Source organism: Bombina bombina, chromosome 1 (genome assembly GCF_027579735.1).
Source record: "Bombina bombina isolate aBomBom1 chromosome 1, aBomBom1.pri, whole genome shotgun sequence".
NCBI lineage: Eukaryota > Metazoa > Chordata > Amphibia > Anura > Bombinatoridae > Bombina > Bombina bombina.
In genome coordinates, this window is record NC_069499.1 from 1507772027 (window position 1) to 1507784183 (window position 12157).

General features: G+C 45.0%; 1 protein-coding gene across 1 annotated transcript in view; it reads right to left on the reverse strand.

Moving 5' to 3' along the window:
* C1H17orf58 (chromosome 1 C17orf58 homolog) overlaps positions 1-3676 on the reverse strand; it is a 96614-nt gene extending 92938 nt beyond the window's left edge. The window contains exon 1 of the mRNA XM_053696457.1: positions 3580-3676. The gene's annotated coding sequence lies outside the window, so the exon portion shown is untranslated. The remainder of the gene's footprint in view (positions 1-3579) is intronic.
* Positions 3677-12157: the final 8481 nt, after the last annotated feature.

Sequence of the window (12157 nt, forward strand, 5' to 3'; positions counted from 1 at the left end):
GCTTGTGGGGCCTTTTCGGGTTGAGGATGGAGTCAAGCTCAACTCCCAGTCCTACTGCCAGTTTCTGGAAGACACCTTCTTCAAGCAGTGGTACAGGAAGAAGTCTGCATCCTTCAAGAAAAACATGATTTTCATGCAGGACAATGCTCCATCACACGCGTCCAAGTACTCCACAGCGTGGCTGGCAAGAAAGGGTATAAAAGAAGAAAATCTAATGACATGGCCTCCTTGTTCACCTGATCTGAACCCCATTGAGAACCTGTGGTCCATCATCAAATGTGAGATTTACAAGGAGGGAAAACAGTACACCTCTCTGAACAGTGTCTGGGAGGCTGTGGTTGCTGCTGCACGCAATGTTGATGGTGAACAGATCAAAACACTGACAGAATCCATGGATGGCAGGCTTTTGAGTGTCCTTGCAAAGAAAGGTGGCTATATTGGTCACTGATTTGTTTTTGTTTTGTTTTTGAATGTCAGAAATGTATATTTGTGAATGTTGAGATGTTATATTGGTTTCACTGGTAAAAATAAATAATTGAAATGGGTATATATTTGTTTTTTGTTAAGTTGCCTAATAATTATGCACAGTAATAGTCACCTGCACACACAGATATCCCCCTAAAATAGCTATAACTAAAAACAAACTAAAAACTACTTCCAAAACTATTCAGCTTTGATATTAATGAGTTTTTTGGGTTCATTGAGAACATGGTTGTTGTTCAATAATAAAATTAATCCTCAAAAATTCAACTTGCCTAATAATTCTGCACTCCCTGTAGATGCTGATTTGCAGTAATAAGAGGTGGTGCAAGGGGGAGAGAGAGTGTTTAGGAATGTGTGAAGTTCATGAATACAAAAGTAAGATGAGATTAAGAGAGATGGGCTGATGAACAGTGCAGGTGGTGAGGGGGAAGGAGTAATTTAATAAAGTATTATTAGTAAGTAATAAAGTAATATTTTCTTGTCAGCTTTTTACAGTTATGCTGCATTGCTTTCAAGTGATTTAGCATATGAGTATTATGTTCCTTTAATTTATCATTGTGCATTTCCTATTAATGTTTAATAAGTAATATTAGGAACTACCTATCAGCTAATAACCATTAGCAGGAAGTGCCTATCAGCCAATAACCATTAGCAGGATGTGCCTATCAGCCAATAACAATTAGCACCAAGTGCCTATCAGCCAATAACCATAAGCAGGAAGTGCCTATCAGCCAATAACCATTAGCAGGATGTGCCTATCAGCCAATAACCATTAACAGGAAGTGCCTATCAGCCAATAACCATTAGCAGGATGTGCCTATCAGCCAATAACCATTAGCAGGATGTGTCTATCAGCTAAAAACCATTATCATGAAGTGCCTATCAGCTAATAACCATTAGCAGGATGTGCCTATCAGCCAATAATCATTAGCAGGATGTGCCTATCAGCCAATAACCATTAGCAAGAAGTGCCTATCAGACAATAACCATTAGCAGGATGTGCCTATCAGCTAATAACTATTAGCAGGATGTGCCTATCAGCCAATAACCATTAGCAGGAAGTGCCTATCAGCCAATGAGCATTAGCGGAAAGTGCCTATCAGTTAATAACCATTAGCAGGATGTGCCTATCAGCCAATGAGCATTAGCAGAATGTTCCTATCAGCCAATGAGCATTATCAGGAGTTTCCTATCAGCCAGTGGGAATTAGTAAGAACTATACAATTATTATTCATGTATTAGTTCCACTTTAAAGTGATATGATAAATGTTATTAAAAATGTTCTCTGTGCGATCATAAAGCAACTGTTTCAAAATGTATCACAATGTTTTCAGGGGTTTTTAAATTGGAAACCATACATGGAATAAACCAACTTTATTTTATTTTTTTTTGAGGGGGGGGGGGGAGTTGTCTCTGTCAGCCAGTGAGCAAGAGATTCCTAGTTTTACACAGTCATCAACTTCCGGTTAGTTTCACTTCAAACATTAGAAGATTTTACTTGAGCTTTTTCATGCAAAAATAATAATAAAATATTTAAATATATTAAATTTCTGCTCTTTCTTATGCATGATAGCATTTTTGCTACACTTTTTTAATGCAAATAAAATGTAATCCAACATATTTAGATATTGCTGTTTTATATGTGACAGGCATTTTAGAGGACAGTATCCTTTTAGTACCTTAACAAGTACGATCTCCGCCCTAAGTCAGTGGCGTATATAGGTTTTGTGTTTCCCTAAGCACTCAAGACTGCTGCCTCCCCCCCCCCCCCCCCCGCAAAGGGTTTAGGTATTTTTTGGTTATAATACTTTTTGCTAAGGGAGTAATGTGACTTTTTTATTTATTTTTTAGGGCATTTCCAAAGTAATTGTCAACCAAAGCTTGAAAACCACTTGCATAAACAAAATATGAAAGGTTCAGAGTTACCTCTAAACTGTAAGCTCCATGGACACTTATTATACCCCCTAGAATGTAAGCTCCTTGGACAAAATCTCCTATTATATGTCTGTCTAATACTTCTAAAATAACTTTAAGTTTCTTATAAATATAGCCACAAAAATGTGCTCCAATCTGCTGCCCCAGGCAAGTGCCTTGTTTACCTAGGCCAAAATACACCCCTGCCCTAAGTAAACACAGCAATAACTTGCCTGTTATTTTTGTATCTTGTAAAGGAGTGAGTCTATAATCGCCCCCATCATTTTGAAAAAGTATTGATTGTGGCAATTTGTATCAGCTTATGGCTACTAATGTCAATTAGTAAGACTCTTAAAGTGACAGTCTACTCTAGAATTGTTATTGTTGAAAAAGATAATCACTTTATTACAAATTCCTCAGTTTTGCATAACCAGCATGGTTATATTAAAGGGACACTGAACCCAATTTTTTTCTTTTTTGATTCAGATAGAGCATGCAATTTTAAGCAACTTTCTAATTTCTTTATTTGAAAAGCAAGAATGTAAGTTTAGATGCCGGCCCTATTTTGGTGAACAACCTGGGTTGTTCTTGCTGATTGGTGGATAAATTCACTTACCAATAAACAAGTGCTGTCCAGGATCTAAACCAAAAATTGTCTAGCTTCTTAGCTTAGATGCTTTCTTTTTCAAATAAAGATAGCAAGAGAACGAAGAAAAATTGATAATAGGAGTAAATTACAAAGTTGCTTAAAATTGCATGCTCTGTCTGAATCGCGGAAGAAAAAAATGTGGGTTCAGTGTCCCTTTAATATACTTTTGTATCTAAGTCTCTGCAGACTGCTTCCTTATTTCAGTTCTTTTGCCAGACTTGCATTTTAGCCAATCAGTGCTGACTCCTAAATAACTCCACGGGAGTGAGCACAATGTTTTTTTTTATTTATATATATATATATATATATATATATATATATATATATATATATATATATATATATATCACAACAAAGTTAATGCAGCACCTGTTGTCACAATGCTAAGGTATTGTTATTATAAACTCACGTTAGTCCCACATATATATAAGGTGCCTTGAAGTATCTCTCCCACCATTAATGAGATCCGTGTGGTCTATGATATAAACCTCCGGTGTGCACGCTACTGACAACAGCTGATTCTGGGGACCCACCTCTAATATCCTGCTCCGGATCCTCTCACGAAGGTATCTGTGCGTTTAACAGTGTCCTGGAGGTCGAGCAGCCGTGTGGATCCCTACAGTGTGTCAGCGTCTGAGCGGCTGATCCGGGGAAGCGTGACGTCACGATGTAGAGCAGGTGAACCAGACAGAACCGGGGAGAGTCCACAGCTTCACGAAAAGATTTCAAAGTGTTGTAGCACCTTGTAGGGAGAATGTTCTACTGCCAAAATACCATCCGTGCCTTAACCATATCCAAAAGGTATCAATGAGAAAGAAAGAAAGAAAGCGTAGGCACCGCATGATTTTCCAAAATGCAAATGTCCTTTATTCAGGTGTTTAAAATGCAATACAACAATGGATGCTAGGAAAAGCATAAACCTCAGGGCTTAGGTGGAGAAGTGGTCACCCACGTACCCTAATGCTGACATGTTTCGGCAAAAGCCGTAATCATAGCTAAAGAGTAAGAATTATGCCTGCCTTTTAAAAGAACAGTTCACCTGTGATAGGTTAAAAACAAAATTGTTACGTGGTTGATACACACCTCCACCTATGGGTCAATTTGTATATTTACATTGCCCTGTTTGGAAATTAACTCCTTATAATCCACTAGAACACATGCAGGACAGCTTACTGATTTTAACCATAACCGTAGAGCCTACATAAGATTAGTACAATACATATCTTATTATGCACTTCTTCATGTGAAAACATAACGAATTTAACATAAATCATATACATCTGCTTGTTTTAACAGCATTTTGTGCAATTGTACCATTACAATAATAGACAGCTCTATATATAGATAATCATTGCCTGTCAGTCATGTATTGAAAATTCTAGTACTAAATTAAAGGTAAGGATCACAAATAGATACATACACTCACACACATGCACAGATAAATACAAACATACAAATAAACACACATACACATATACAAATAGATACATACACTCACACACATGCACAGATAAATGCAAACATACAAATAAACACACATACACACATATACAAATATACACATACACACACACAAATTCAAACACATACACACATATATACAAACACACACATAAAAACACACAAAGACACATGCACAAATACACACATACAAATACATGCATACATTCACAAACATACACAAATATATACAAACACACACATAAAAACACACAAAGACACATACACACATGCACACATACAAATACATGCATACATTCACAAACATACACAATTATATACAAACACACACATAAAAACATACAAATAAACACACATTCACACATATACAAATACACACATACACACACACAAACATATTCACACACTTACACACATATATACAAACACACACATAAAACATACAAATAAACATACATACACACATATACAAATACACACATGCACACACACAAACAAATAAATTCACACACTTACACACATATATACAAACACACACATAAAAACACACAAATAAAGACACATATACAAATACACACACACACATGCAAATACACACATATAAACTAACACACACATAAAAACACACAAATAAAGACACATACACACACATGCACACACACACTCAAACAAATACACACATACACATATAAAAATAGATACACACATATGTACACACACAAATACACCTTTTAGCCCTCCCCCCAGCTCCTGATCATAGACTACATTGCTTTCATTATCATCCTTGCCCTATCCTATGCACAAGCTGTAATAACAGTTACTATTAACAAAACAGCAACTTATTGATAACAGCATAAACAGGGATATAACAGTTACTACTAACAGTACAGGAGCAGCTTGTTCATAACAGCGTATACAGGGATATAACAGTTACTACTCACAGTACAGCAGCTTGTTCATAATAGCATATGAAGGGATATAACAGTTAGTACTGACAGTACAGCAGCTTGTTGATGATAGCATATAAAGGGATATAACAGTTATTACTGACAGTACAGCAGCGTGTTGATAACAGCATATAAAGGGATATAAAAGTTAGTGCTGACAGTACAGCAGCGTGTTGATAACAGCATATAAAGGGATATAAAAGTTAGTGCTAACAGTACAACAGCTTGTTAATAACAGCATATACAGGGATATAACAGTTACTACTGACAGTGCAGTAGCAGCTTGTTCATATCAGCGTATACTGGTAGTGGAAGGCATATTTGTGCATGTAGCGTCTTAAGGGTTATGCTGCCTGACTGAAATGTGAAGCTGTGCAGTGTGTGAGTTTGCAACAATTGTTGCAATATGTGGGGTGGGGACTCTTACCTGTTATAAAAGTGCATGGATGCTGGAACACTTCCTCTTTCTTGTCTGCAACTGCTGGAGAAAGGTTTTTTCTGTTTTGCTTGCAAGATGGTGCGGCCTAGGCGTCAATCGGTTCCTCCAAAGCGGATGAGGGAGTCTTCGCCAGTGGCACGGCGAGTATCTGTGAGGGGGAGAGGTGGCAGTTTAGGCAGTGAGGTAGTAGGCCCTAGCCCTTCTCAAGGGGTAGGCCTCACCCCTTCCCGGGATTCTGGGGAGCCCTCTGGAGTGTCTTCCTCCCCTTCCCCTTTCCCTGGGTCCCAGGGGGAGGATTTGGAGGATTCGGGGTTGGTCTCAGGGGGTGGCGGAAGCGATGGGGGGGTGAAAGTGGCTCCGGTTGGTTCAATCAGCCTCCCGGAGGTGTTTAGGGCCGAGCAGTTTGCGTCGGGCGGGGAGCCTAGCTTGGGTCCTCTGGCGGTATCGGGATGGGTAGGCCCCGAGCGGGGGCGCGTGTCGCAGGGCCGTGGGCAATTAGGCGGGCCGTGTGTTGGGCCTGCAGGTTCGCTAGTTGCCCGGGAACGTGAGGGCCTTGATTTGCCGGGGCTAGCGGGTGGGCCTGAATTTGAGCGGGGGGCCTTCGGGCCTACACCGCGTGGTTGCGCCTGGTGGCCTAGTGGGTCCCTCCCCAACCCCGTTGTTCCGGCGGCCGGCGGCGTGGTTCAGGCTGGAGCGGCGGGCGGTGATTCATCCTTCGGCGGAGTCCTCCGGTCGGTGGGGTTAATATAATGTAAACATAATGGAACTACAAATATCTTCATACGATGTTTTTACACCCATTTATTCCTATAACGGAGCTTTAACATTATCTCAACCCCAGGCAGAACTTTCTATTACCTACCTGATTCCAAACGGAACTTTTACTGTGATATAATCTCACAAGAGCCAGTATTCCATAGGTCGATTTACACTTTTATATAGGGTAACCATCCCAATATCTTTTTAGACCTAAAGGTCTCAAGCAATATCCAGCTATTTTTTAGCTACTTTTAACATATTTTACCTACTTTTAGCGTAGAGTTTTTTACTATATATGACCGGTCATATCATTATTAGACATTATTCAGTTATTTCCATGTTATTTCAAATGTGATAAATAAATTTTATTTTGATATACTTATTGCTTTGATATTTTATTCATTTCAGTTGCTTTGATATATATTTATATATTATAGTTGCTAAGTTATTCCTTATAACACTTATACAATATTTGTATGCCACACCAAGTAATTTTATAACACATCTACCAACTATTATATCATTTACAGATTATATTCCATCCCCATAGCTGTTTAGCGCATACACACAACTTCTCTCTTTTTTCTTTGCACCAGTTCCTTTATTATCTGCTTTATGGGAGCAGATTAGTGTGTATTGCAAGGGGCAGATTTGCACACCACATACCCACCCTTTTTCTTGGGGCTTCCGTGGGTCTTGGTGTTTCTGGTAACACGGGACCTGTTGGTGCGGGGCACTGGGGCGGGGAGGGTCGGGCAGCTATGGCAGTGCCGGGTTTGAGTGGAAGTGGTGGACTGGAGTTTGGCCCTGCTGTGGGCAGTAATCAGATGGTTGGCGGGCTGCAAGTTGGGCATGAGTCTCTAGGGAGAGGACAGCAGGATGTGATGGGGGAAATTTTTAGGTTGGCATAAATTTTGGCCCAAGGGGCGCACGGGGGCCCCTCTGGGGTGGGGGGCATCAGCATACAGTGCCGGTCAGCGCTGGGGGGTTGGACCCTGGTTATGTTGGAATTGGGCGCAGGGGGCGGGCGGGTGGTCATGGGGCAGCGGTTGTAAACACAGGGGCGGGTGGAACGGTGCAGTTGGGAGTTGGGGTCCCGGTGGGTGGTCAGCAAGGTAGTTCTGTAGCGGGAGGGGGTGGTGCCCGTTCCTTGATCCCTGGTGCTCCCAATTCTGTTTTGTTTCCCCAGGTGAGCGGGGACGCTGTGGTGGCAGTTGGACAGGATGCTAGGCGAGAGGTGACTCAGAGGACCGGACCAAGCCAGGAGGTTCTTCCCCCGAGGGCGACAGGAGCAGGTGAGATTGAATTGAGTGGGGTGCTGGGGGAGGGTGCGGGTGGGTCATCTAGTGACACTGGCTCTGAGAGTGACGACTCCTTAGGGCCAGTGTCTAAACCTCAAAAACGGGTATTGAAGTATCTGCGTAGGTTGGTAGCCGGGCAACAGAGGCAGGAATTGAGGCTAGCTCCGGGTGGGGGAGTGCAGATGGGGGACTCAGTGAGTGTTGGTCAGCAGGTAGGGTCAGGGGCTGTCAGCTTGGCGGTGGCAGACAGGAATATGGCGCTGCAAGGGGATGCTTACCCCTGCAATGGGCATTCATTGCATTCTCACCTTAAAGCTAAGACGATCAAAAAATTAGAGATGGCAAATATGTGCACATTTTCGATTTGTCGCTGGAGGCCCATCAGGCCAAGGAGCGGAGCGAGGACGGCTCCGGTCCAAAAAAAGTCAAGAGACCGGAGACAATGGACGAGTGGTGCACGTGCTTTAGGGTTTTGGCTTCTTGCCTGGTAGAGGCGAAGCCGGAGCTGCGTGTTGACGTGTTAAAATATATGGAAACTATTGAGTTTGTCCATAAGACGTATAAGGAGGGGGTGTGGCGGTCTTATGACGCGGATTATAGATGTAAGATGGTGGGGAACCCTTTGCTGACCTTTGGCACCACGGATGTGCATTTATGGCAGCGTTTGGGTTCGGAGTGCTCCCCCTCCCCCCCTTCAGGTGCAAGGGCCGGGGGGAGTAAGCAGATGGGAGGAGTCAAGAGAAAAGGGCGGGAGTGTTGGAAGTTTAATGACGGGAAGTGTGACCGAGGAGCGAACTGCTCCTTTCGACACTCCTGCATATACTGCGGAGCTGGTCACCCAGGGACTGAATGTGCTAGACGAAAAGAGACAGGGGGCCGCGGAGCCGGCAGGGGGGCTGCTGGGGCGAAGGGCACCAACGCCGTTGAGGGTGGCCGCCCTTGAGCTATGGCTCAGGGCATACCCGGACAGGAGGGCGGGGAGCTCCTCCTGGCCGGGCTGCGCGAGGGTTTCCTCATTCCGGTGGTAGGTCCAGTGATTGGGGCGCGTCAGAAGCAGAACCTCAAGTCAGCGTATGACTATCCTGACGTAGTGAGGGATAAACTGGGCAAAGAACTGAGTTTAGGTCGTATGGTGGGCCCCTTTCGGGAGCCACCCATTGAGGGTTTGGTGGTCTCCCCACTGGGGGTTGTTCCGAAGAAGGAAGCAGGGAAATTCCGGTTGATTCAGCATTTATCATACCCAAAAGGTAATTCGGTCAATGATGCAATCAACCCGGAGGATAGCTCAGTTTTTTATCAGTCGTTTGACCAAGCAATGGTTTTGGTGCAACAGGCTGGTGTTGGGGCACTCTTGGCGAAGCTCGATATTGAGTCGGCCTTTCGCTTGTTGCCTATTCATCCAGCATCCTTTCGGTGGATGGGATGCTGGTTCGAGGGTGCTTACTATGTAGATCGTTGTCTCCCGATGGGTTGCTCGGTCTCATGCGCATTTTTCGAGATGTTCAGCACATTCCTGCACTGGGCTGTGTTTTCGGAAGTGCAGGGTGGGCTTATAGCCCATTACTTGGACGATTTTCTGCTAATCGGCAGAGCTGGGTCGTCTGAGTGTGCGCGGCTCATGTCAGTGATGAGAGCCCTATTTGCACATTTTGGGGTCCCATTGGCGGAGGACAAGACCCAGGGGCCATGCACTTGCCTGACGTTTCTGGGTATCGAGATCGATACTGTAGAAAGGCAGTGCAGGTTGCCAAAGGATAAGGTGGTTCGAATGCTGGCCACGGTTTCTTCGGCCGCGGTGGCTGACCGGCTCTCGATAAAAGAGTTGCAGTGTTTACTGGGTTTGCTCAATTTCGCGTGCAAAGTTATCCCGATGGGCAGAATATTCAACAGGAGGTTGGAGGGGATAGCAGAGGCCGCAAGTCGTGTCCGGTGTCTTCAGATATGAAGGAGGATTTGAGAATCTGGGAGTTGTTCCTGGAGGATTTCAATGGGGTCTTGTTATGGAGGCAAGTGAGGACATCTAGCCAGGCTCTGCATCTGTTCACGGATGCGGCGGGAGCAAAGGGTTATGGGGCTTACTTCAACGGTGCCTGGAGTGCCGGGGAGTGGCCTGGGGCCTGGATTGAGAGGGGATGGACCAGGAACCTTACACTCCTGGAGTTGTTTCCTATTGTCGTAGCCATTGAGTTATGGGGGCGGCAATTAGCAAACCAGAATGTAATATTCTGGTGCGACAATCTGAGCGTCGTGTTTGCTATCAACAATCTTTCAGCCTCTTCCCCTATTGTGGTGCGTTACCTTCATTGGGTGGTGCTGCGGTGTTTGCAGCACAACATTGACTTTATGGCGCGGCATGTGCCTGGGGTTGATAACGTATTGGCAGACGCGTTGTCGCGAGGCCAATGGGAGGCATTCAGAAAATTGGCACCAAGGGCAGCAAAGGTTGGTACTCCTTGTCCTTCCTTTCTTTGGCAGGTGGTGGAAGGGGGGACGTGCTGACTTCGATGGTTCAGGCGTCACTGGCACCTGCTACCTGGAAGGCCTACGGCAAGTACTGGGCGGAATGGGAAGTCTTCCTCAAGGGTAAGGGTGTCCCGGTGGAATCCGGATCGCCAGCTTTGTTGCTTGAGTGGATGGTGTGTTTGAAGGAAAGTGGCTGTAGGAAAGGATCCATGCAGGGAAGGCTAGCTGCTTTATCCTTTTTTGCCAAATGGAGGGGTATCCAGGATGGGACGAATGCTTTCCTGGTTAGGCAGGTAATGAAAGGTTGGGGTAGGATAGAGGCTAAGTCAGCGGATCGGCATGAGCCCATTACAATTCAGCGGCTGGGGGCGTTATTGGCAGCCCTGCCAGAAGTGTGCGCGGATGAGTATGAGGTTGCTTTGTTTAGGGCGGCGTTTGCGGTTGCTTTCTTTGGGGCTTTGAGAGTAGGCGAGATATTTAGTCCAACCAGGTCGGCGGTAGGTTGTGGTGTCCAAGCGCAGCATGTCAGGTTTGACATGCAGGCGCTATTGTTGTTCATCCCCAGATCTAAGACAGATCAAGAAAGGAAAGGTGTGTGGTTATCCATACAGCAGCAGGACTCTGGGGAGTGTTGCCCCGTCCGGCTCGCTTCTGAATTTTCGGTTAAGAGGCCAGGGAGTTCAGGGCAGTTTTTTATTCATGCGGATGGGTCTAACTTGTCCAGATTCCAGTTTCGGAGGGTGTTGGAGGAAGCGGCTAAGAGGGTCGGCTTGGACCCTGGGCTCATCGCCCCCCACTCCTTTCGCATTGGAGCGGCCACCAGCGCAGCTGCGGCTGGGGCGTCGGAGCGAGAGATTAAGAAATTGGGAAGGTGGAGTTCCAAGCGGTATAGGTCATACATTAGACCCCTTCAGAGTAAAGTGTAGATAGTTGAAAATGGGGGGGGTATGGACAAGTGGATGGGGACTTAGTAATGTGGATTTTTGTTGATTTTAGGTGTAAGAGCCCCTCCTTGTAGAGCGTGTATAGTCGGCCACTCGTACGTTCACTGGGCGGCCATTCACGCTTTGAAGCGCCCGGGCGGCCAGCAGCTGGGATTTCGTCCAGATGCGGTTTCAATTAGATGGCTGGGAAAAAGGGGAATGTTGTGGAGTGATTTGTCGGGTCTCCTGGAGGAGGCCTTCCGTCGTTGGGGGCGGCCTTCATTGATAGTGCTGCATCTGGGAGGAAATGATGTGGGGAGTTTGCCTGTGTTGGAGTTGGTGAACATCATTCAATCGGATGTACGTTGGTTGAAAGTGCGTTTCCCGGGAGTGCGAGTGGCCTGGTCAAATGTGATCAGAACAGCCAATAGAATGCGAGCTCAATCTGATTGGCTGATTGGATCAGCCAATCGGATTGAACTTGAATCTGATTGGCTGATTCCATCAGCCAATCAGATTATTCCTACCTTAATTCTGATTGGCTGATAGAATCCTATCAGCCAATCGGAATTCGAGGGATGCCATCTTGGATGACGTCCCTTAAAGGAACCTTCATTCGTCGGGACTTCGTCATGGAGGAAGGATGTTCCGCGTCAGCGGGATGAAGATGGAGCCGGAAGAAAGAAGATTGAAGATGCCGCTTGAAGAAGACTTCAGCCGGATGATGGACCTCTTCAGCCCCCGCTTGGATGAAGACTTCAGCCGGATGATGGACCTCTTCAGCCCCCGCTTGGATGAAGACTTCAGCCGGATGATGG